Raw genomic sequence first — 26,021 nt, 5'->3', positions numbered from 1 at the left:
GTAGCAAACGCTGATGCAGTGGAATACTGTGAAGGTGTGATTTCTGAAGACAAATGGGTGAAACCTCCTAGTGAGGATTTGGTAATACAACAAGTCATGAAATACAGGACTAATGGTTGGCTTCCAATCAGGAATTTAGACAGTCCTTTTAAAAGTTATTCGCAAGTGGCTAGTGAATTAACTATACGGGGGGTATATTACATAGACATGATTTGTTTGTGCCACCACAGGTGTTAAGAAAACATATAATAGATTTAGCTCATAAAGGACATCCAGGAACTACTTCTGCGAAGAAACAAATAAGAAGTTATTATTGGTGCCCAGGATTAGATAATGGAGTAGATATGTATGTTGACAAGTAAGGAGTGTGTTCGATTGGAGAAACACTGGAAAAATTGCAAAAATTAAATGCATCCTGTTGATATACCGAATGGTCCCTCGTTAAAAGTAGCCATAAACATTTCAGGTCTATTCAACATGCTTGATCCAGAAACGCGTTATTTAGTAGTTCTCTCTGATTATTATTCTAAATGGCATCCATTGTGATTTCATTTCAAACATAACTGATGTGATCACAGAGTTGTTGTTTTTTTAATTGCAATAGAAGGATTAACAAGAATATTGGTATCAGATAATGGTACACAACTTATTTCACAAAAATGTCCACAATCTTAAACAAGCATGGAATAAAACAAGAAAAAACACCACTTTACAATCCACTTGTAATTGTCAAGTAGAATATGTTAATTGATTTCTGAAAGAAGGAATACAAATGGTAATTAAATAAATAAATAAATTGTAAGTTAAAGGAAATATTGTTCAGAAACAAATTAAAACCAAGATGTATTATGATTAAATCAATAAGGTGGGGGCGTGGCCAAGATGGCGGCATGAGTGGACGCGTTCATCCGAGCTCCGCCGCCCGGGTCTCAGAACATTGCCGTGCGGCCCCGGGGGTCGGTGTCCCGTGGCGCCCAGAGTTAGGCACCACAGAGCGGAGGGCACTCAGAGAAGGCCAGGTGGGGGGCCGCGCTGAGGAGAAACGAGGACGCAGAGAAGCACTGCCTTGACTCGCGCTTCCGACCGGGACGCAAGGCCGCGGAGAAGGGAGCCGCATGGCTGGCCTGGACGCGGCGACCCCTCGGCTGAGGGAAGAATAGCCGGAGGAGCCCCGGAGGTGGACGGCAGGGCCCAGTGGCGCATCGGGGACCACGCCGGGGGCCCGGTGCTGAGAATAGTGTCGCCGGCCCCGGGGGGCAGACTCGCCCACATAGCTCAACACCCCGCCGGACGCGCTCCCTGGAGGTGGAGATTGAGGAGTGGGGGTACAGCTGGACGCCCCGTCTTGGAGCGACAGCATAGAGGTGAGCTAGGCCACTAATCGGCGGTGCGGTCGGCCCGCAGCGGCTCCACCTGGCAGCGCATTACACTACAGGGGGACGGCTGGACAGAGGGAGCACAGGAGCGGAAAGCAAGCAGCGGTTGGAGGAACACAGGGCCGGGAGTGATCTGGTCTCCGCGAGATTCTGTCAAAGGGCCCTGGCCTGGTGATAGAACGAGCGCAGCAGCAAGCAGGAGTGATGGCCGCTTCCAAGTCCAAGCGGGAGTGATCAGTCAGAGAAATGCTGATCGGTGCGCGTCCGGCGGCAGGAGGCGAAGTGGAGGGGCCACCGGCGGCAAAGTCCCCAGAGACGCGTGGGGAGATGGAGGTGGATGAGGGGTCACCGGTAACAAAAGGCTTCCTCACCTCCTTGTTCAATTCCCTCCGGAGTGATATACAGGAGCTCCCGAAGAGACATATCTCAGGAGGTGAGAGAGTTGCGAGGAGAGGTCACGACCCTGGGTGAGAGAGTGGCGCAGATTTGAGACGGCGAGATCTCCCGCGGTGAGGAAGTGGCGGGCCTGCAGCAGGAGGTCGTTCGCCTGCTGGAGCAGCAGGACCTCCTGCAGATAACGGTGGAGGACTTGGAAAATCGCTCGAGGAGGCATAATATTCGCATCAGAGGGGCACCGGCTGGGGCAGAGAAGGAGGACATTAGAGACTACGTGGTAGAGCTGTTTTGCTCGTTACTTGGCCTGGAGGAGACCCGAGAGATCACATTAGACAGAGTGGGCCGCGCTGGTGGGGCCGGGGACCGGCCACCAGATATTTTAGCCTGTGTTCACAGTTATGGGCTTAAGGAAAGCATCTTGCAGCGGTCCCGCAACCTTCCGCAGGTCCATTTTAGAGGGCATGCGCTCCAGCTGTTTCAGGGCCTCTCGGCGCGGACTCTGCAGCGACGGCGGAAATTCAGGCCCATTACAGAGCATTTGCGAGCGCATGACGTGACCTACTCGTCAGGTCACCTATTCTGCCTTGTCTTCCGATGGGAGGATCAGCTCCGATTGGTGAGGACTGTAGCAGAGGCAAATCGGATTTTGCGCCTGGAAGGTGTTAGCCAGGACCCGGGTGCCAACGGGGGCTTGTCTGACGGGGATCGCCCGCGATGGCGGAGGAAGGAAAGAAGAAGAAAGCAGCAGCGCCCTACAGCTCTGGAACAAATGTCGGAGAGGGAGTCCGTATTAAGCAGTGTGGCTGCCAGGACTAATGCCTGAGGGAGCGGTGCCTGGAGAGAGCTGAACTACTGCGGGTCTCATCGTTCCAGGCCTTTGAGGCTGCTGAAGAGGGGCCCAGGTGGCAGGGTCGTCAGACCTGGCCTGACGAACTTGAGAGGTTCTACAGCTCTGTTGAGACTTTACCTCGATGGAGATGCGTGTGCGAGGACTTTGTTGTGAGCACCTGTTGTGCGTGTTGGTTGAATGTTACTTGGCTTCCCTGAGACACTGCTTACTGGAGCGAGTAGTGGTTTGGCCCTGTTATCCGAAGTGGCTGATGGCCTGTTCTAGGACTTGGGTCCCCCATGGGGCCCCTCCCCTCCTTACTGCTTCTCTCCTTCTGATGCATGACTATTAAATGTATAAGTTTGAATGTTCGTGGGCTCAATAGTCCGACTAAGAGGCTGGCGATCTTATCGGCCCTGGAGAAGTCTGGGAGTCATATCTGTATGCTACAGGAGACACACTTAGTGCAGAAGGATACATACTGCGTGCGCTCCAAGTGGTTCCCTAGGCAATTCTGGTCTTCGGTATCCACGAAACACGCTGGTGTTGCGATATTACTCTCAAGGTCCTTCGCTGGGGAAGTAGTGGCTAAAATACATGAAGTGCAAGGAATGCTTCTGGCCATTCGAATGAGGGTGGGGGCCTTTTCCTTTACTATTGCTTCTCTATATGCTCCTAATACGCAGCAAGAAACCTTCCTGAAGCAGGCTATATCCCCGATGCTGCACTCACCGGATGGCGCAATTTTAGTGGGAGGCGATTTTAACTTAGTGATGGATAATGATCTAGATCGCTCGGGTCACCGCTATGGGCAGGCAGGGGCGCTGTCACCGGCAGGGCGCCAGTGGCTAGCTGAATGTGGTCTGGAGGACGTATGAAGGAGGGCGCATCCTACGCGTAGGGATTATTCCTTTTATTCTGCGGTGACCAAGACATATGCACAACGACCTCTTTCTGGCATCGCAGGAACTCCCCTCCCGGGTTAGAGAGACCACGATTGAGCCTCGGGCCTTGACGGACCATGCACCTATCACAGTAGAGGTTACTATGGATCAGAGACGGGTGAGTGCTCCGGGTTGGCGCTTCAGGGACCCGATGCTTCAGAATAAGGCAACGGTGGAATCGATCAGACGTGCAATCACAGACTACCTTAAGGTTAATGACGACGGGAACACTGGTACCGGGACATTATGGGAAGCCCTGAAGGCGGTGGTCAGAGGGGAGGTGATGTCACTGTCCGCTAGGGATAATAAAGCAAGGAGGGAGATAAGGGTGGAGCTGGAACAGAGAGTAGCGGTATTGGAGCTCTCCCATAAGGCTACGGGTGTGCCCAGAATCTGGCGGGAGTTGGAGAAGGTGAGGCAACAGCTGAAAAGGCTAGACTGGGACAGAGCGGAATACGCGATCACGCGTCTCAAACATAAGTATTACATCAGGAGCAATAGATGCAGGAATCTTCTGGCTCACCGCTTACGGGTGCAGCGTCGACGATAAAGCTGCTTCGTTCCCCTTCAGGTGCGGAAGCGTGAACGAGCGATCAAATAGCAGAGGCGTTTGCAGAGTTTTATAAAGGGCTGTATGCGGCGGACGAGCGGAGTGCTGTGGCTCCAGATGAATTTCTGGAGGGTATTGCAATCACTCCTCTTGGTGAGAGGGAGGCATCTTCTTTAGACCAACCCATAAGGGCATTAGAGGTTATATCAGCAATCTCACGTTTGCAGTTGGGGAAGTCCCCGGGCCCAGACGGTTCTACAGCACTTTTCTACAAGACTTTTTGCGTGGAACTTGTGCCGTTTTTGGTTCGGCTCTTCAACTCCTTCCGAACGTCGGGAGCTTTAGCAACCAGTACGCTAGACGCCACTATTGCAGTTATACCTAAGCCGGGAAAAGATCCGGAGGAGTGCGCTTCATGTAGCCTGATCTCGCTCTTGAATATAGATGCCAAACTCTTCATAGGTATACTGGCCCATCGTCTGAATTACTATATGCCGGGGCTTATTGATCCGGATCAGGCAGGTTTTATTACGCACAGACAGTGCAGCGATAACACAAAGTGGTTGCTTAATTTGCTAGACAAAACAGACCGGTCCCGTCGGGAGGCGAGCTTCCTCTCTATAGACGCGGAGAAAGCGTTCGATAGGGTCCACTGGCCATATCTTTTTAAGGTGCTGGAGCGTTTTGGGTTGGGCCCGGGCATCGTGACCTGGATCCGCTGTATTTACCAGTCTCCTAGTGCTTCTGTCTGCGTCAATGGTACGCTCTCATTGCCGTTCCCAATTAGACGAGGGACCCGGCAGGGGTGCCCGCTTTCTCCTCTCTTATTTGCGCTTTACATGGAACCTCTGGCGCAGCATCTGCGAGACAGCCCTCTGATCACTGGCGTGAAATTCGGAGGCGATACTCATCTCATCACTTTGTATGCAGATGACGTGATCTTTACACTGGCGGAGCCCATGACCTCGTTGCCTGCGCTTATGGGGATTCTTGATGAGTTTGGCCGGGTCTTGGGATTCCGGGTGAACATGCAGAAATCGCAGGTCCTTAGTCGGTTTATCAGCAGAGAGCACTAGGGGGATCTGAGGGCCCGGTACCCCTTTATCTGGTCGTCCTCGCGGCGTTCCTATTTAGGGATTGATCTGGCGCCTTCTGTTACAAAATCGACGAGCCTGAACTACACGAAGTTGGTACGCGAGGTGCAGCGAGATCTAGAGACCTGGGGGAGGCTCAAGCTGTCCTGGCTAGGCAGAGTGGCGGCAGTGAAGATGACAATCTTGTCGCATGTGCTGTATGTGTTTCAGGCGCTTCCCCTGACCCCTCCTCCCCGGACGCTCGCAACTCTTCAAGCAGCGGTTCTGAGATTTATCTGGGAGGGTCGTCCGGCGCGCCTTCCGCAACGGATTCTATATCGCCCTAAGGGGGAGGGAGGGTTGGCGGTGCCCTGCTTCTTGCGATAGTTACAGGCGACGCAGCTGCGTTTCTTTTTAGAGTGGAGTCGATCGCTCACTGAGAAGCATTGGTGCTTTATGGACCAGGCGGTGGCGGGATCCCATATCTGGAAGGAGCCCTGGTTGCGACGCCGACACAGGGCAGTAGAACTTTACTGCTCCCCGATCACGGGAGCAACGTTACGCGTATGGGATGCAGTGGCCGATCGACTGGGGCTGATGTCGTTCCCGTCTCCAATGACCCCCATAGGTGCGAATCCGGACTTTGTACCGGGGTTACAGCTGGAAGCGCTCCGAAGATGGCATGACGGGGGCTGTAAAAGGGTGGGGAGTCTCTTTGATGAGCAAGGAGTGATTCCTTTCTACCAGATGAGAGATACATACGGCTTGACGGAGGCAGATAGGATGATGTACTATCAGATACAGCACTGGGCCTTGCAGCCGGTCAATAGAGCGCTAATAGACAGGCCACTGACGCCGTTTGAGAAATGGCTTCTGCTGAAGGATGATAAACGAGTAATTTCAGAGCTTTATAGGCTATTACAGGGGGGGGGCGCCTGCCTAAATCAAAGGGACAGTTGCGATGGGAGAGTAAGCTGGAAAGGGAGCTCTCGGACGAAGAGTGGGATAATATTTTCTATAGGATACACCATACGGCCTATAACGCGGCAGGTACGGAAACAGCATATAAGGTGGCCTCCTATTGGTACTACACCCCAGCAAGGATACACAAATGGGATCCCACTAAGTCTAGTCTATGTTGGAGAGGGTGTGGAGGTAGGGGTACACTTGTGCAATTACTCTGCCATTGCCCCAAGCTCCATAGATATTGGGAGAGTATTATAGATGCTACGGATCCTGCGTTTGATACCAAGATCCCTAGGTTCCCATCGTATATCTTGTTGGGTCTGCCCAATCCGCTCACCTTTCCTCTGAGATCATTAAAAGGCTGGCAAATGGTCCTGGCCCTCAATGCGGCGATGCAGCTGATTTTAGCGTTATGGGGCTCGGACAGGATTCCGACATACGTGTCATGGCTGCAGAAGTTGTGGTTTATCTTTGCAATGGAGAAGCTAACTCTGGCCTCTCAGTAACGGGTGGGGGACCTGAAGGACTTATGGGGACCGTTCTTGCAGATCTTATCCACAGAGTTCACTGAATTGACATGCCCGGCTTATCTGAGAGTGCTGGGGCTGACCTGAGCCTCAGGAGTGTGCCCGTCGGAGAGATTTTTGGGAGAACTGGGGCTACGCGGGGAAGAGGGGTGGCGGGACGGAGAGACTGATGGATGATGGGGCATATCAAAGGAAGCAGTGTTGATGTCTTATGTTTTGTTTTACTGTTTGAAGAGCACTTACCAAGGCAGCAGACTTTTGCGAGTGATCCACTTGTACATGGGATTGCAAGGAGGAACTGAGGGGGTTGTCCCCTCGGATATGGCTACACAGGAGATGATCCCTATGGACAGCTTATATGTTTCTGGACTAGATATGCTGCTTTGTGTTTGTTTCACTACGATGTCTTATACTTTTTATGTTGGTACTTTGAAACAATAAACAGATTTGATCCATAAAGCAATAAGGTGATCATTTAAGGTGGGATTTTGGTTTGTATAAGAAAACCTGTAAAAGTGCACAAAGGGGGATCAGCATTTTCTTCAACAGTATAAATTGTGAATGTTTCTAACAGTGCATTGCTATTAGAAGATAAAGGGTGGTGGAGTAGGGCTGCAGTTGTTTCATTAAAATCAAATCAGGAGAAGTTATGGAAAGACAAAGAAACAACAAATAATGGTGAGGAACATGATTATTTTGATTTGATTACTGAAAGTGTTTCTGACAGAAGTGAGGGTAGAGAAAGTGTTGATATAAATTCTCATTTTAATAATATGGAAGAAACAGAAGATGAGAGTGCCCCAGAGAATAGAGAAAGAATTGAAGTGCTTAGTCAGAGAACATAATGAGAATGTTACATCTCAGTCTCTAACTACAATGTTACTAATAAACCTGCATTCAAAATTTCAATGTCTCCAGGACCTGGCCCACCTGGGGGCTTCCTGAAACAAGCACGGGAGCCCACGCTTTTCTTTTTTTTTTAATAAATGTCGGCAGATCCACAGTGACACCTACAAGAAACTCACAGAAGAAAAGGGGTTTATTGCTCTTGGGCGGAGGAGGAAAGGAGGGGATCCACGGCTGGCTTTTGTGGTTTTTTGGGGGGGGTTTTCAGGGACTCGGCTGAAGTCGCATTCCAACATGGCTTCTAAGACTTCCTTGCTGAATTGTTGGCAGCCAATCAGATCTCAGCACAAGATCGGGAGGGTTTGGGGAACCTTTGCGTCCCTATATACAAATTTGACTTACTGAACGGATTTACACCAAATAACAAAAAGGTTGCTTTCTGGACCTACCTTTCTGCCAAGAGCTACCTTTCTGCCAAATTTGGTGTAATTCCATCCAGTGGTTCAGGCGTGGTTTCTGTTCAAAATCCCAAGAACACCTAAACTTCCTAATCCAAACCAATGCCAAAACAACCATCAGGGGAATTCTGCATACAGACCCCCGGACCACTGCCCCACATTCTACAAGGCCATCACTGACCTCATTGCCCCCCTAACCATCAACTCAACAGACAACCTATTCCTAGGAGACCTCAATTTCCATCTAGATGACCCCAGCGACCACACCACCACCAATCCCCTGGACAACCTAAGCAACATCGGACTCAAACAACCAGTCACCAGCCCCACACACACACCGCAGGCCACAGCCTGACCCCCATCTTCACAACCAGCAAAAAAATCATGTTCAGCCAGACAACGGAGCTCTAATGGACCGACACCACCTGGTGCACTTTGGCGTAACCAGCAGACCAGAGCTGCCAACACACCCCACTTCCCCCTCTCCACAGATGGGGAAAAGTCACAGAGACCCAATGGACCACCACCCTCCAGGCTAGCAAAGCCATCCTCTCCAGCAACCTTGCACAAGACGCTGCAATCTCTCCAAATGGATAATCAATGGCGCCAACAAAGTTGTCCCGGTAAGGAGCTCCCCCCGCCCCCAGAAGATCCAGCTAGCCCACAAGGTGGTTTACCCTTGAACTACACACACTCAAGAGAGAATGCAAAAGGCTAGAAAGACAGTGACATTGTAGCAGGGACCCTGAAGATGTGACCACCTTCAAAGTTGCGCTGAACAAATATAATCTCCACCTCAAAGAATCAAAAAAGATCGCACTACTCAACCGCATCAAGGAGAGCACCAACCACCCGAAGGAACTCTTCAAGATTGTCAAAGAATTCTCCTGCCCAGCAGACATCGGAAATACAACCCAACCCACCCAGGCACTCTGCGATTCACTAGCCGACTACTTCCATGACATCACAGCCATCCAAAGAAACTTTCACCCCCAACCCACCAGCCTTGAACACCTACTGACCACATCTGAGGGCTCCCCCAGCCACCACATCACGGACTGGAAGTACTTTCCATCAAGGAAACACCCACCCTCGTGACCTCAACCCACTCCGGCTCAACTAACGACCCATGTCCACAGTACATCATAAACCTGGACCAGAAGGAAATCAGCAGCATCCTCTCTCCCATCTTCAACACCTCCATCAAGGCTGCCACCATCCCTGAAACAAGCAATGGTCAAGCTGCTCCTGAAGAAAAGTTCCACCGACTCCAGTGAACTCAGAAAATACCACCTCATCTCTCTGCTCCCTTTCCCAGCCAAGGTCCTAGAAAAAGCCATCAACAAAAAGTTCTCTGAACACCTGGAAAAACACAACCTACATGACTCCCCCCAATGCGGTTTCCGCTCCAACCATAGCACACAGAGACTGCTCTTATTGCTGCAGCGGACGACATCAGGGCCCTCCTCGACCACAAAGTGAAAGCAGCCCTGATCCTCCTACACCTTTCAGCTGCATTCGACACCATCTCCCACTTGGCCCTCACTGCCAGCCTCCACCATATCGGGATCCAATGCATCACCCTCAAATGGATCCATGTCTTCATTACAGGCTGCACTCAGAAGGTCCACCTCCCACCCTTCACCTGAGAACCTAAGAGCAACATATGTGGCGTCCCCCAGGGATCCTCTCTTAGCTCCACCCCCCTTCAACGTTTACATGACACCGCTGGTCAAGATTGTTCGTTCCCATGGACTCAGAATCATCTCTTACGCTGACGACACCCAACTAATACTCTCCCTTGCCAAAGACCATGCCACCCCCAAAGAAAACTTCAGAAACACCATGACACACATCGCCAATTGGATGAAATCCAACTGCTTGAAACTGAACACGGAAAAGACAGAAGTGATCATTTTCGGAAGAAATCCTTTGGGTTGACTTGTGGTGCACCTCCACGCTTGGACAACCCCATCTACGACTGACCACACCTGCAACCTCGGCATCATCATCGACAGCAAACTCACCTTCAAACAGATGATACACGCAGTGGCCTCATCCAGCTTTCACAACCTCAGCACAGATCCCCACTGAAACCAGAAAGACGGTCACCCAAGCCATCATCACCAGCAGACTAGACTATGGAAACGCCCTCTACTTTGGACTCCCTGCCCAGCTCCTCAACCGCCTCCAGACCATCCAGATGCAGCAGCAAGACTCGCCCTAGACCTTCCCAGAAGAACCAAGATCACCCCCCTTCTCAGAAGTCTCTACTGGCTACCGGAGCACAAGAGGTGCAAATTCAAAGTTCTCACCATCACTTACAAAGCCCTCCACAACATTGGACCCAAGCTAATCAACCGCAGACTCTCCATCCACCAGCTGAGGGAGCTCCACTTGACAACTCTTGACTTCACTTGTGTCCAGAGAATCCAACGCAGCCACTGTGGAGGGCGCTCCTTCTCCTATCAAGCTGCCAAGAACTGGAACGACCTTCTCCCCCACCTTCACACTCCACACACCCTCCTCAAATTCAGGAAAAAACTCAAGACATGGCTATTAGAGAAGTAGCTCGGACACATAACGACAACCCTGAGCACCTTGATACCCCGGGGTGATAAGCCACACTTTACAAATAGTATGATTGATTGATTGATAGAGAGGCCAACAAGGCTACAAAGATGTAAATCTGCACCAAACCAGGGTACTTCCTCTCATCTACCTGAAGTTAGAGCTTCTTTGTTTTCTGGAGATGTCCTCATATTCCTCTGCATCAAGAATACCCCATCAAATGGGGCAGGGCAGGAAACGCACTGGGAGGCCCTTTAGGAAGCTGTACATCATCCTGGCTAAAGGGGGAAGACCTATGCATACTACTAAGGTGGACAGTGTGGGACTAAGAGGGCACAGCTTCCAGGTGATTTGCACATTTGAATACTCACAGCAATTTGAAGGGAGAACCATGTACTGTAGGGGAGGGGGCCGTGTGGAACCCCTCTCGGGACGATTTCAGCCCTGGGGACTCCATTTCCAGGGGCCCACCAATATGCAATAGGGGAAAGAGTGTCACGCGGCTCATCTACCAGGGCCAATTTTTGCCTTGGGCCAGGCCATGTCACCTGGATGCTCTGGGCACCCAGTGTGCACGATGGGGACCGCAGCGGGGAGCCTCAAGGCCCCACTAACTCAGCCAGCTCTCCACCTCCTGCTGTAGCCGCCACTGCTTTGGCACACAGGGAGCTGCCAAACATGCAGCTCCCTGCCTGCAAAAGCAATAGATTAATCTTTTTCCCTGCCCACATCTGCGCATGCCCACCCCGCATAAATTTCACATTCAGCTGTGGGGAGGTGGCAGTCCGAGGGCTATGGGGGAGGAGGTATGGGCCTCCCCCATTATAAATTGCTTTGCCCAGGGGAGGTGGTTTTCCTGGCCCACCCTGGGGTGCAATTAAAGAAAAGGGCAGGAGACGGCCCTTTTAAAAAAAATATATATATATATTTTTTTTTTTTAAATTGAGAAAAATCTGCGGATCCGGATCCGCAGATTTTTCAGAGATTTATCTTATTTAAAAAAATGCTTTTTAGCTTTGGCAGGGTCCATGAGGGACCCATAGACCAAGGATAGGGGTTCAAGTGTGACCCGACCCTGGCCCCTTTTCTTTATTTCAACTTTTTTTGTGGGACTCGGCTGAAGCAGAGCCCTAAAATCAATGCCTACACTTCCTTGTTGAAGCATTGGCAGCCAGTTAGATAATAGCACTGGGCCAGTTAGCTGCATCCCTAGATATCTATATTTTTTTACCTCCAATACCTCAAAAACTACTGAACGGATTTACACCAATCACAAAAAGCATGCTTTCTGGGCCAAAAGCTAGCTTTCTGCCAATTTGGTGTAATTCCATCCAGCTGTTCGGGATGTAGTAGTGTTCGAAATCCCTATGGGAAAAAGCATAGGGAAAACACGTTTTGGGACCCCATTCTTGGCCCACGCTTGACGGATCACCGCAAAAAGTTATAGGAAAAAAAAAACAACGCTGTTCCTATGGAAACTAGATCCTAACTATAACTACCTACTGGCGACATATTGTCACTGAAAAAAAACAAAGAATACAGGGACTTTATAGTTAAGAAATAGAATTTAAAAATAAACAGAGAAATTCACTGAAAAAACACAAAGGTTACAGGGACATTATAGTTAGGCTCACATTTGAAATGTGCAAAACCACTGAAATTCACATGTTAGAATTATCTCAAGTAACTATAACTCGTGCCCTAAGGTACCTATAACTTGCGCCGCTGCCGTGCACAGTTTTTTCGCAATTTTTTTTACTGCAAATATTACATTGAGTGCTGTAATTTGTGGGGTAATTAGCAGTGCATGGTGACGGTGCGAGTTATAGTTGCCTTAGGGCAGTGAATTTTTTTTATTTTTTTATGTATAGTATTTTTCAGTACTATATATTAATCCAACCACTGCGGTGCACAGGCTTCGGCTGGGCCCTGAGGCCAACCTGCTATAAAGCACCAAACCTCGCACCGTGTGTGGCCTTGGCCTGAGGGTGGCAGGGGTTGCCCACAAATTCTGGTCTGCAGCCAGACCCTGCGACCAACCCCCCTAACCACCCAGCCCTACACTGCACACTACCCTCTGGCTGTGCGCAGTGGGAGTTGGCCGCAGCCAGTCTCTCTAAGTGTGAAAATAGGTGTGGGAAGGTGTATCTGGGTGTGAGAATGTATGTGTCTGGGGGTGAGTGTATCTGTCTGGTTGTGAGAGTGCGTGCATCAATGTCTAAGTGGGTACATGAGTGTCTGCGCAGGTCTGTGAGTTGGTGCATGACGGTGTCAGTGGGTCTGTGAGTTTGTGTTTGAGTGTCTGAGTGGGTCTGTGAGTGGGTGGGTGCCTGAGTGGGTCTGTGAGTGGGTGCAGGAGGGTCTTAAGGGGGCTGTGAGTGGGTAAACAAGGGTCTGAATGTTCCTTTACTAGGAAGGTTTAACAGTCAAAACACTAGTAAATAAACAAACACACTGCCAAGCGTTACTAGGATATGAACCTTTAGCCTACTGAGTGACAGTACAACTTGACCATTATGCCTGCAGTGACTCTATTCTGCTCTGCATCCAAATGTAACTAGAATATTTGCACGAAACATCTTGCTACTCTTTCTATGCATTGACTTCAAAGAGTAAGAAAATAGCAGTGACAATCTCTCTCTTTTCCATCCCATTATGGGAAGGAAGAGAAAAGAGAGAGAGAGAGAGAGAGAGAGAGAGAGAGAGAGAGAAAGAGAGAGAGAGAGAAATAGAGAGAGAGAGAAGGGTCGTCTAGTGGCCCAGCAAACATAACTTTTGTAGCTCTGGGAAGATGGTGGTTCCTGGGGCTGCGGGGGGGGTATGCCGCTCCCACATATTTCTATAAAGCGCCGGGGAGTTAGTGGTCCCTGGGACTGTGAGAGGGACACGTGACCCCCTGCATCATGTTTTTTTGTTCTTTGTTTATATGTCCTCATAGATTTCCACTCCAGGTAAGGGGGCCATGGACTAGCGCCTAGAAGGGGAAACCACCCTGTATCCCAATTGGTTCCCCCTCCCGGAATGCACCCCAACCTCCTGCCATATTTGGCCAAAGTGATGTTATTTTTGGTTGCAGACCCCTTCAGAACATCACCAGCCTAAGACCTCACCACACAGTCCAAAGACTGGTAGCGTCTTTTGTGGGACCTCATAATCATAGGACACCATTTTACCGATGCTCCTAAAATCTCTCTCTTGACAACTATTCTCCCAGAGGAGCCAAAACTCATCTCTTTTATTTGGTAGACCACTACGTTCGAGATGGCTCAGTTTATTAATTGACCTCACCCATTCCTGTGCGGTAGGGGCTAATGGAGAGACCCATTTAAAACAGATTTCTCATCTGGCTAATAATATTAGGACAAAGAGCAAGTGGCTTTGATGCCTAGTTAACTCATTTCAGCATTCCCTGCCCAACCCCCCAAAGATTATCATTGGTAGGCTTAACTCCAGCTCAGAACAGAATATCGTCTTTAACACTCTTTCTACCGGTCTCCAAAAGGAGCCCAGTTTCTGGCACTGCCAGAACATGTGAATATCATTCGCCTTCTCATCAGCACATCGAGGGCAGCTTTTTTTTTTAACCTTTCCCATAGCTGTTATCCTTTCCGGCGACCAGTATGGCCGATGCAAGGTAAACAGATGGTTCCTTTTCAGGGAAGCTGATCTGCCTGTGCCCCAAAGCGCAGTCATTGAATCTTGCCAAAGATGGAAGACATCCAAGGTGGGCAGTTCCTTTCCCCACCTCCTCAGGAATTAACCCAGCTTGCCAGTTGGTAATACTTAAATTTAGAAATCCTGTTCCCTGCTAGCTCCTTAAACCTACACCAAGAACCAGTGACCAGTCTTCTATAATTGTATCCCATTTTACCACCCCACTCTCCTGAAGAGGAGCAGATAGTTTATCTAAGAGGCATTCTGGTGTACCTGGTGAATTCCAGAAGGGGGCTGTATCACTGTAATATGCAATCCCTAGAAGCCCCCTGACCTGAAACCACACTCTAGAGGATGCAGACAACATTTTTAGTCGGATCTTTTTTATGTATTTTGGGTAGCCAAACTTGTACAAAAAAAGATCTCCTGATCTTGCTAAGAAATTAGTCATTGCCCTAAAAAGAGGGGTATAATTTGAACTATCGTTTAAAAGAGCCCTCACATTGTTTAATTGGAAAGCCAGACAATATTTAAAGGAGTTTGAATACCCCATACTCCTTCCTGCACAGTGTTTTCCATGCAATACGAACACCTTTTGAGGCCCATACAAATGAGGTCAAATCCCCCTGCAGTTGTTTAAACCAACTCAACTTAAATTCAAGAGGGATAGTTCTAAACAAAAAAGTAAATCTAGGTAAAATGGACATCTTTATATTTGACCTCCGTATAAAAGATAAGGGGAGGCTCGACCTCCTCCAACTTAGCCATTATTTGTACCCCAAATACCTTATCTCTTCCTTAACTAAAGGACTGTGATAAGCGGTGTTCCAACACATGATTTCTGTTTTCTCTCTATTTACCTGATATCCTGCCAGTCTGCCAAATTCCTCTAATGAGAATAATATACTAGGCAGGGAACCCACTATATCCCTGTTATAGACCATTAAATCGTGCGCATAAAGTTCCACTTTCTTCTCCCAACCATTGCTTTGAAAGGGCAAAATGTTTGTATTCTTTCTGATCAGCACAGCTAAAGGTTCAATATACAGATCGAAAAGAAGAGGAGAGAGCAGGCAACCCTGCCTGGTCCCTCACCCGATCCAAAATTTGTTGGATAAGTTATCATTAATCAAAACTCTGGCAGTAGGTTTCTTATACATGGCCTGTATTACTCTAGTAAAGATATTCCCCAATTTATAGGTGTAAAGAAATGCCTCCTTGGCATTGTTACCCCCTACCTTTTTGCCTTTGCTGATGCCAAGTTATGATTTGAAAGTGTGCTGGGACCCTGCTAACCAGGCCCCAGCACCAGTGTTCTTTCCCTAAGCTGTACCTTTGTCTCCACAATTGGCACAACCTTGGCACTCAGGTAAGTCCCTTGTAACTGGTACCAAGGGCCCTGATGCCAGGGAAGGTCTCTAAGGGCTGCAGCATGTCTTGTGCCACCCTGGGGACCCCTCACTCAGCACATGCACACTGCCTCACAGCTTGTGTGTGCTGGTGGGGAGAAAATGACTAAGTCGACATGGCATTCCCCTCAGAGTGCCATGCCAAACTCACACTGCCTGTGGCATAGGTAAGTCAACCCTCTAGCAGACCTTACAGCCCTAAGGCAGGGTGCACTATACTACAGGTGAGGGCATAGGTGCATGAGCACTATGCCCCTACAGTGTCTAAGCAAAACCTTAGACATTGTAAGTGCAGGGTAGCCATAAGAGTATATGGTCTGGGAGTTTGTAAAGCATGAACTCCACAGTTCAATAATGGCTACACTGAAAACTAAGAAGTTTGGTATCAAACTTCTCAGCACAATAAATGCACACTGATGCCAGTGTGCAATTTATTGTAACATACACCCAGAGGGCATCTTAGAGATGCTCCCTGAATACCTACCCGACTTCTAGTGTAGGCTGACCAGTTTCTGCCAGCCTGCCACACACCTGACATGTTGCTGGCCACATGGGGAGAGTGCCTTTGTCACTCTGTGGCCAGGAACAAAGCCCGTACTGGGTGGAGGTGCTTCTCACCTCCCCCTGCAGGAACTGTAACACCTGGCGATGAGCCTCAAAGGCTCACCCCTTTTGTTACAGCACCCGAGGGCATCCCAGCTAGTGGAGATGCACGCCCCTCCGGCCACTGCCCCCACTTTTGGCGACAAGGCTGGAGGAGCTAATGAGGAAAAAAAAAAAGGAGGAGTCACCCACCAGTCAGGACCCCTGCCTTGAGAAATCCTCCATCTTGAGTTTGGAGGATTCCCCCAATAGGATTAGGGATGTGCCCCCCTCCCCTCAGGGAGGAGGCACAAAGAGGGTGCAGCCACCCTCAAGGACAGTAGCCATTGGCTACTGCCCTCCCAGAACTAAACACACCCCTAAATTCAGTATTTAGGGGCTCCCCAGATCCCAGGAAATCAGATTCCTGCAACCTGAATAAACATGAAGGACTGCTGACTTACAAGCCTGCAGAGAAGGAGGAAGATGACAACTACTTTGGCCCCAGCCCTACGGGCCTGTCCCCAATTTCGAAAACCTGCTCCAGCGACGCATCCGACAGGGACCAGCGACCTCTGAAGCCTCAGAGGACTGCCCTGGACTAAAGGACCAAGAAACTCCAGTGAACAGCAGCCCTGTTCAAAACCAGCTACTTCTTTGCAACAAAGAAGCAACTTTCCAAGACTGCACCTTTCCCGCCAGAAGCGTGAGACTCCACACTCTGCACCTGATGCCCCCGGCTCTAGATCCAGAGAACAACACCTCAGGGAGGACTCCCCGGCGACTGCGAGCCCATGAGTAACCAGAGACGACCACCCTGAGCCCCCACAGCAACGCCTGCAGAGAGAATCCAGAGGCTCCCCCTGAATGCGACTGCCTGTAACAAGAGACCCGACGCCTGGAACCAACACTGCACCCGCAGCCCCCAGGACCTGAAGGAACCGAACCTCAGCGCAGGAGTGACCCCCAGGCAACCCCCTGCCTTGCCCAGGTGGTGGCTGTCCCGAGAAGCCCCCCCCCGTGCCTGCCTGCAGTGACCCCTGGGACCATCCACTGAAACCTATACAGAACCCAACACCTGCTTTGTACACTGCACCTGGCCGCCGAGGGTGTGTTTTGTGTGCCTACTTGTGTCCCCTGCAGTACTCTACAAAACCCCCCTGGTCTGCGCCCGAGGACGCAGGTACTTATCTGCTGGCAGACTGGAACCGGAGCACCCCTGTTCCCCATAGGCGCCTATGTGTTTTGGCCACCTCTTTGACCTCTGCACCTGACCGGCACTCAGGTGCTGGTGTGCTAAGTTTGGGGTTGCCTTGACCCCCCCCCCCCCAAACAGTGGGCTGCCTATGCCCCAGAACGGAGACTTGTAAGTGTTTTACTTACCTCCTAATCTAACCTTTACTTACCTCCTCCAGGAACTGTTGATTTTTGCACTGTGTCCACTTTGAAAATAGCTTATTGCCATTTTTACAAAGACTGTATATGATATTGCTTTTATTCAAAATTTCTAAAGTATCTAAGTGAAGTACCTTACATTTAAAGTATTTACTGTAAATCTTGAACCTGTGGTTCTTAAAATAAACTATGAAAATATTTTTTTCAATATAAAAACCTATTGGCCTGGAGTAAGTCTGAGTGTGTGTTCCTCATTTATTGCCTGTGTCTCTACAACAAATGCTTAACACTACCCTCTGATAAGCCTACTGCTCGACCACACTACCACAAAATAGAGCATTAGAATGATCTACTTTTGCCACTATCTTACCTCTAAGGGGAACCCTTGGACTCTGTGCACACTATTTCTCACTTTGAAATAGTATATACAGAGCCAACTTCCTACAATAGGCCTCCATCGTCTTCGGCAAAGAAAGCCAGCTAACCCTGTCAAAGGCCTTAGCCGTATCAAAAGGAAGAACCGCTAAAGGGGTATTCTCAAAACGTGCTCGATCTATTGTGCCTAGTAGATCGTGTGTAAGCTCATGAAGTTGTCTTCCCTTAACAAAACCTTTCTGATCTCCATGAACCAGAAAACTAACCACTAAATTCATACTATAAATTGTACACACATATTCTGTCCGAAGGTCTTCTGTGTAAACTCTTTGGAAAAAAGACATGAAGGCATCCTCTATTTCCGATTCCTGCGTACAATTCAAACCAGTATTTATGTTTTCTCATAGAGGCTATAAAGTTATTTGACCGATTTGTTTTTATTTTCCATGCTAGCAGTTTACTACACCCCTCTCCATATTCATAAGTGTGAGAGCTGGCTACTTTCCCATCTTCTCCTATTTTTAGATTCTAAAAACTGCTGTAAATTTGCTCTGGCACTCTTCAGTTGAGAATCCACAAACATCTGTAGCTGAGTATCTTCCGACATCAGGGTGGAGTATAGGGATTTTTGTAGCAAACCTATTGCATACTCGAGCCTACCTAGGTGATTTTTTCGGCTTTATGCTTACATGCGGCCAAACTGATTAATCTGCCCCTTATATATGCTTTATATGTATCCCAGACCACCTGTGGGGAAGTGGATCCGTAGTTTATTGAACAAAATGCTCTAGTGTCTCACTTTAAACTCCCCACTACTAATTCATCTAAAAATAAAGCCCGATTCATGGTCCATCTAGAGCTGACTAACTGGGCTTCAAAAGCAAAATGTAATTTTACCGCTGAGTGGTCGGAAAGCTGTTCTGGGGCATGACACACAGGTTTTACCATTCCGCATAGACTCTTGTGCACTAGGAAGAAGTCAATCCTAGAGTGGTGGCCGTACTTCTTGTTATAAAAGGTAAATCTAGGACCGTCGCCACCTTAAGACCTCCAAACATCGACCAGACCCAAATCCTCAATAGCCTATTTTACCCAAAATCTAGTTTTTTATAGAATTTACAGTGCTCCTGACAGTGGATTTAACATTCAAATTGCCTCCTAGTATAATAGGGTATTCAGACATTAGCAAATGGTTATATAATTCCTGAAAGGGAACCGGGTCATCTATGTTAGGGCCATAACATCCCGCTATTGTAAACCTTGACTCAAATATTTCAACCTCAACACTCAACCATCTCCCTTTATGATCAACTGTCACTTTATCTACCCTGGCCTTTAAGGTTTTTGTTTTTTTTTTTTAAAAAGGATCGCCACACAGGATTGATTAGTAGTCACACTGTGACCAACCCACTTCTCATACTTAAACATTTCTTCCCACTCCTCCCGAAACAAATGGGTTTCTTGCAAGATAATCACTTCTTCCTCTATCTTATGCAAAAACTCCAAGATCCTCCTCCTTCTTTTCTTACCCTAAGCCCATTTACATTCCATAGAAAAACCTTCAACTGATTATATTTATCGCTTGACATTGATTAGAAACCAGCACAAAAACATGTGATGGAACCCAAAATTTCCTGAGTGTCTTAGGAACATCAAAATGTAGACATGTATTTTTTGCCACTTTTTCCCCCAATTTGCTCCCACACCCGATATACAAAGAAAAAAAAAAGAAAAGACCTAAACAAGACCCAACCCCTTTTCCTACCCACCCCGGGGAACCCTCCATTAGTTTTTTGGGGAAAGACAAATACCCCCCCCCATTGAGCTCTCTATGAGGCAACCTGCATAACTAATCTGCACTCCCTAACCTGATGCCTTAATCCATTCTACCAAAGCACAAACTTCACTTGGCTCCCTGATATTATACATCTTATTCTTCCACATTATTCTTAGAGTGGCAGGGAACCTCATCTGGACCATTGCCCCCAAAGACCGAAGCTGCCTGCATGTATTTCCCCAGCTCCCACTGTCTGTCCAATGTGGCCCAAGAGACATCAGACCTTATGCGGAAATACCAGTCCCTTTTTAAGAAGCTACCAACTTTCAGTTCTTCAGAAAGGATCAATTATTTGATAGTATATGTTCCAAGGTTAACTATAATTCTCCTTGGGACTTTCCTAGCAGCGGTCTTCTTAAAAGGGTCTCAATGCACTCTTTGAATGTCCTCCTCTAGGTTTAGGTGCCCACTTTTAGGAATATAGGGCCAGATGTAGCAAAGGGTTTTTCCCATTCTGTGTCAATGGGAAAATGTGTTCGTACATATGGCCCATAATCTCTAAGTAATGAGATAACAAATCCCTTAATGTTATCCCTATCCAAATCTTCCGGGACATTCAACAGTCTAATGTTGTTTCTTCTCAAATGATTTTCCAGCACTTCTAGCTTGTCTTGGATAGTTTTGTCTCCTACTTTGACCCTGCATCATGTTTGTGTAAAGTCGCAGGTAGAGGGTGGTTCCCAAGGCAGCCGGGGGGGGGGGGGTGGGGGGGGTGGAGGGAGGGAGGGAATGGACCCCACATCATATTTCTGTAAAGCCCCTGGGAGGTGGTGGTCCCTGGGACTGTGGGAGGGCCACACAACCCCCGCATCATGTTTGTGTAATCCCATGGGTAGAGGGTGGTCCCCAAGGCTGTCAGGGGGGGCATAGACCCCCCACATCATATTTCTGTAAAGCCACAGGGGAGATGGCGTCCCTGGGGCTGCAAGGGAGCAGTGGGGGGAAACACTGCCCCTCTGCATGAAATTATTTGAAAGCCCCAGGAGATGGCAGTTCCTGGAGCTGCCAGGGGCCTGTAGGCAACCCACAAGTATAATTGTTGTTGCCCCGGGGAGGTGGTAGTCCCCGGGGCAGCCGGGGGGGGGGGGGGGGCGGTCCGCCCCCACATTAAAAAGATAGATATATACATACATATATTTTAGAGAGTGGCAGTAGCTGCTCTATAGTTATAGTTAGGATACGCAGAGATGGCTTGCCACCATTTGCTGAACCTCCCCAAACTTTGTAGACCTATTGCTTTTTCTGCATTGGAGGATGATGCAAAGTGTTGTGGCGATTCAGCAAGGGGGTGCAAATAAAAAAAGGGGGTCCCAAAATGCGTTTTTCCACCAATGAATTTTCCATACACTTTGTACTCAAGCGTAGCAAAGAAATAGGTAGTTGCATTTGGATGAAATTTGGTAGGCATATAGTTTATGGTATTTAGATGATACTTTTTGGTAACAGAGGCAAGTATTTTTAAACTTATAGACAATAAAAGTTAGTGATATCTCCAGTTAGGACTTTAGATAAGGGTAAGTAGTAGGTTTTATATACTTCCCCACCTACTACCACTTTATTAAAGTGGTAATAGTTAGGGGAAATTATATCTCTCTATATATTTTTTTTAAAATGCAGCAAAGTTTTTCCTACCTAGAGTACTTCACTCTACACTATTCCACTCTCACCACTCCCATGTACCCACCTCTATGCTACTCCACTCTATACTATTCCACTCTACAACACTCCTCAACTCTACCCCACTCCACATTATTCCACTCTACGCCACTCCACCACCCTCTAGTCTACGCTATTACATTCAATGCCACTCTACACCACTGCACTCTATCCTAATCTACTATATGCCACTCCACGCTATTGTACTCTATGCTACTCCACTTTATGCTACTCCACTTTATGCCACGCAACTCTATGCCATTCCACTCAATGCTTTTCCACTAAACACTATTCTACTCTACCCATTCCACTCTCCAAAACGCCACTCTATGCTACAATATGCCACTCCAATACACCACTCTACTCTCTGCATCTCCATTCTACGCTATGCTACAATATGCCACTCCACATTTCAGTCTATGCCACTCCACTGTATGCCATTCCACTATATGATACTCCACTTGACAGTACATTTTAAGATTTTAACAAAAATGTGTTCATAAATTTAACAAAATTAAATTCAATGAAAAAAACAAAAGGTTAAAACTTAGTTATAGTTAGGAAAACTTTACAAACCAAACCTAAATTTCACAAACATTGCAAATTCTAAACATATAGCTATATCTTAAATTTATAATTTATGCACCATCTTCAAATTACTAAGACTTGTGCACCTCTGAACACAGTGTTGTCAACTCATTCACGACACTACATTAACTATAACTTGCCACTGTACCATGCAGTGTTCTTACAATTGATGATATTTGAGTTGTTGTAAGTGTTGTTGTGGATGCTAGGATTTCACATTGTATAAATGATGTAAGATGAAAGGGTATAAGCAGTACATCGTAAAGTCGAGAATCATAGTTAATGTAGTTCATCAAGCAAGTTGACAACACTGTACGGAAGTGCAAGATATAGTCATTCGAAAGTATGCATAAATTATACATTTAAGGTAGAAGTGTAACTTTAGAATTTTTAATGTTTGTGTAGTTTAAGTTTGGTTTGTATAGGAAGAATACATAAAGTTCTCAACTATAACTGTTTTAACCTTATTTTTCACTATATGTATATATATATATAAATATATAAATTCCCAAACCACCATTGTTACGATCCATCTCCCCAAGAGGGGTAGAGTGCACGACCAGACGAGTCCACTGGTCACAACATGCAAAACCCCAAAATATAAATTATAAGCACTCTCTCAGGCGTAGAAATTATCATAAAAAACTTTAATCACCCTTCAAGGCGCATTTTGGCTGAACCGCGGCTTGTTTACATAATCACCATGCTGTGTAACGCGCATAAAAAGCATTACGGGACATTCATCAACAGTGAAAACGGACTAACATAGAAAAACCCTTTGTGTCAAATGTATTTGGGGGCACCATCTTTGCCTGTAAAACCAAGTCCTGAATTGAATACTATATAGTTCCCCGCCTCCCATAGTTAATGGTGATCTTGTATATCGGACGGCATTTCATCATTATTGAAAATTGTAAAAACCCACATTACAAATATCCACATACATAATACAATGCTATCAAAACCAATTATCCAGGAAACTGCAATTCCACACTTATAAAGTAAATCTATTTCACTCTATAATGCCTCATTGCCGGTCTATCCCTCTAATACGGCTCAATACATCTGTGCTTACACCATAGGGACCTCAACAGCTCAAAATATTTTTTAAATAGAACTCAGAAAAAACTTCAAAACCAGTTTCAAATAATGTACATTACGGAGAAGAACAGTTCTACTTAAAATGTAAAATCATATTGGTATGCGTTTACCCTTTTACACATACATCCCGATTGCATTCATAGATAACATCAGTGATTAGAAGGATCCCTTATATAAACCAAAGGCGTGCTCCCCAACCATCGTGAAGAGACATATCAACAGCCTATTCCTCCTTTCTGTAAAGTAAAAAACACACAACAAACATACAGTTACTAATAAAACTATGTCATCTTCATATGGATACGCTGCTGCACTATACTTCGCAACATATGTCAATTACATTTGTAAATGTGCACTAAGTTCCTCATCGAGGTTAAGGCCACTTGGCATCAGGGTCTGAAGATCAATAATAAGTTCAGATTCTCTCTCTCTCTCAATTGGGCAGCCCTATTCCCACCTCTAGGTTTAGTGATAATTTGTTCAATGCCATAGAAAACCAATTAGGTACTGTCTTTAAAATGTTATTTCTCAAAATGCCTTGCTACTGGGTATCTCTGATCTCCATGTTCTATGGCTCACATATGTTCTAGAACACGTTTAACTGTGCACACCGTGCTCCCCACATATCTCAAGAGGCATGGGATACGAGCACATAAATTATAAATTGTGTGCTGCAGGTCAGAAACTGCTTATTAGGGCATGAGTATCTATCAATAGTCGTATTTTCCCTTTTCACACAACTGGGTTTGCATGCTTTGCAGTACCCACAAATAAAAAATCCTTCTAGTCCAAATTTCACATACGAGGATTTTATGGTAATGTCACTGTGCACCAAGACATAATGGAATGATTAAGCTTTGCGAAACGTGATGCTCGGTTTGACCTCTACTCTATTCCCAACTATGCTGTCATTTCTCAAAATACCCTGATGTTTGGATATAATCTTACTTACAGCCCCAGCATTATTGTTGTATGTTAGGATCATTCATGCAGTGGAATCATCATTGGGTATCTTTGTGTTGGAGATGGCGCCCACAAATACATTCAACACAAATGGTTTTTCTATGTTAGTCCGTTTTCACTGTTTGCAGAGTAGTGCTTTTTATGCAAGTTACACAGCATGGTGATTATGTGAACAAGGCTGTTGGTTCGGCCGAAATGCGGCATGAAGGGTGATTAAAGTTTTTTATGATCATTTCTACGCCTGATAAAGTGCTTATAATTTAGATTTTGGACTTTTGTGTGTGTATATATATATATATATATATATCAAACCAAGGCCCTTTCAAGATTAGAGTGACGCATAAATTATGCAAAAAACAAAGGAGAACTCTGGGAAGTTCCCAATTTTAGGTGGAGAGCTGCTCTAGTAAGGAGCACCCTGCAACACCAGCGACACTCTAGATTTGCTCACCTCAAATGTCTGTTTATCTAGCAAAGTTTTTAAGCAGAGGATCAGCACAGTGCTATCCTTGCCAAGCTAGATAGTGACAAAGTCTTTTGCCATTTGTACAGCAAAATCTTTAAGCATAGGATTGACATAGTGTCATCCTCGCCAAGCTGTAAAATGACAAAAGCCATTTACCACTCCAGGCACAGTATTATAGCTTTGGACTGGTCAAATACTGTTGCAGGGTGCTCCTTACTAGAACAGCTCTCCACCTAAAATTGGGAACTTCCCAGAGTTCTCCTTTGTTTTTTGCATAATTTATGCGTCACTCTAATCCTGAAAGGGCCTTGGTTTGACTTATACTGGGCGCTCCCTTGTGTCTGGACAAAGCTATACCCCTCTGAAGAGCTCTAATGAGAGCGAAACACGTGTCAGGGGTTGCTATACTGATTCCAGGTTGGCTTGGACGGTATTTGGCCAGTCCAAAGCTGTAATACTGTGCCTGGAGTGGTACACACATGCCCATATATACAAGTCATTCACCATGGTTATTCCTTGCTAGACTACATAGCTCATGTGCATTTCAGTGGTTTGGTCATTTGAGCAAAAAAAATACATTTTATATATATATATATATATAAATATATATATATATATATATATATATATATATATATATATATATATATATAGTCACACTTACAGCTCCTTAAGAAAAGGAGCCACGACGACCAGGTGCCAGTGATCAAAGTGGGTTTATTTACATCATTGGCAGGGGTCGGCTGAGGGTCAACCTGGTACTGAGGGAGAGAAAGGTATATCTAATTGAATACTAAATATACATAAGTACTTATGGTATAATATTATAACAACTAAGTTGACGTGGCACACAAATGAATGAATAAAGTATATTTGTGGATCCATGCGTTAAAAAAAAATACTTAACAAAAAAAAGTTAAATATGGTATATTTTTGTGGGGTAAATTGTATAAGGTGAAATTTAAAACGATGAACTAAGATTTCGCACTGTTAAAATTGAGGTAGATTTGTTAATGATCACATATACATTTCTTTTTTAAAGTAAGAACATTTTTGAGCGACTTACATATATTATTATGTACATAATTAAATACCAACAGTAAACGGTTTAAACTATTTTATTTTGCTAATACCATACTACTAGAGCAATTATCTGTCTTACCGTGTTTGAAAAGTATATCTGAAAGTCTGTGATTTTGTAAATTGCGTGTCTGGTGGAGTATGTCAGAGCCCTTTATAAATGCTCCTTTTTCCGCAGTAGGTATCTAACCATTCCGTCTTTCTCGTTTGAAGGCACGAAGTCTGCAATGGTCACAGTTCTGGCTCTCGCTTTGGCACACTAGCAGACACCACAGTAAGTCCTCGCGCCTCATGCACACAGTTCATTCAGCAGCGCCCAACCTGAAGCAGGTTAACTACAGCGATCTGTGTTTATATAACACGTACAGCGCTCGGGCAT

At 46.6% G+C, this 26,021-nt stretch overlaps 1 protein-coding gene across 2 annotated transcripts in view; it reads right to left on the bottom strand.

The window, feature by feature from the left end:
* PHKG1 (phosphorylase kinase catalytic subunit gamma 1) overlaps positions 1 to 26,021 on the bottom strand; it is a 198,656-nt gene that overhangs the window by 172,268 nt on the left and 367 nt on the right. Inside the window, exon 1 of one of the 2 annotated variants that reach the window (XM_069226887.1) lies at positions 25,725 to 25,943. The exons of the other annotated variant lie outside the window; for it this stretch is intronic. The gene's annotated coding sequence lies outside the window, so the exon portion shown is untranslated. Of the gene's footprint in view, positions 1 to 25,724; positions 25,944 to 26,021 lie in introns of those variants that run through there. 2 annotated transcript variants of the gene reach the window in all.

Source organism: Pleurodeles waltl, chromosome 3_2, assembly GCF_031143425.1.
Source record: "Pleurodeles waltl isolate 20211129_DDA chromosome 3_2, aPleWal1.hap1.20221129, whole genome shotgun sequence".
Classification (NCBI taxonomy): domain Eukaryota; kingdom Metazoa; phylum Chordata; class Amphibia; order Caudata; family Salamandridae; genus Pleurodeles; species Pleurodeles waltl.
This window is presented reverse-complemented; position numbering and strand designations above follow the sequence as displayed.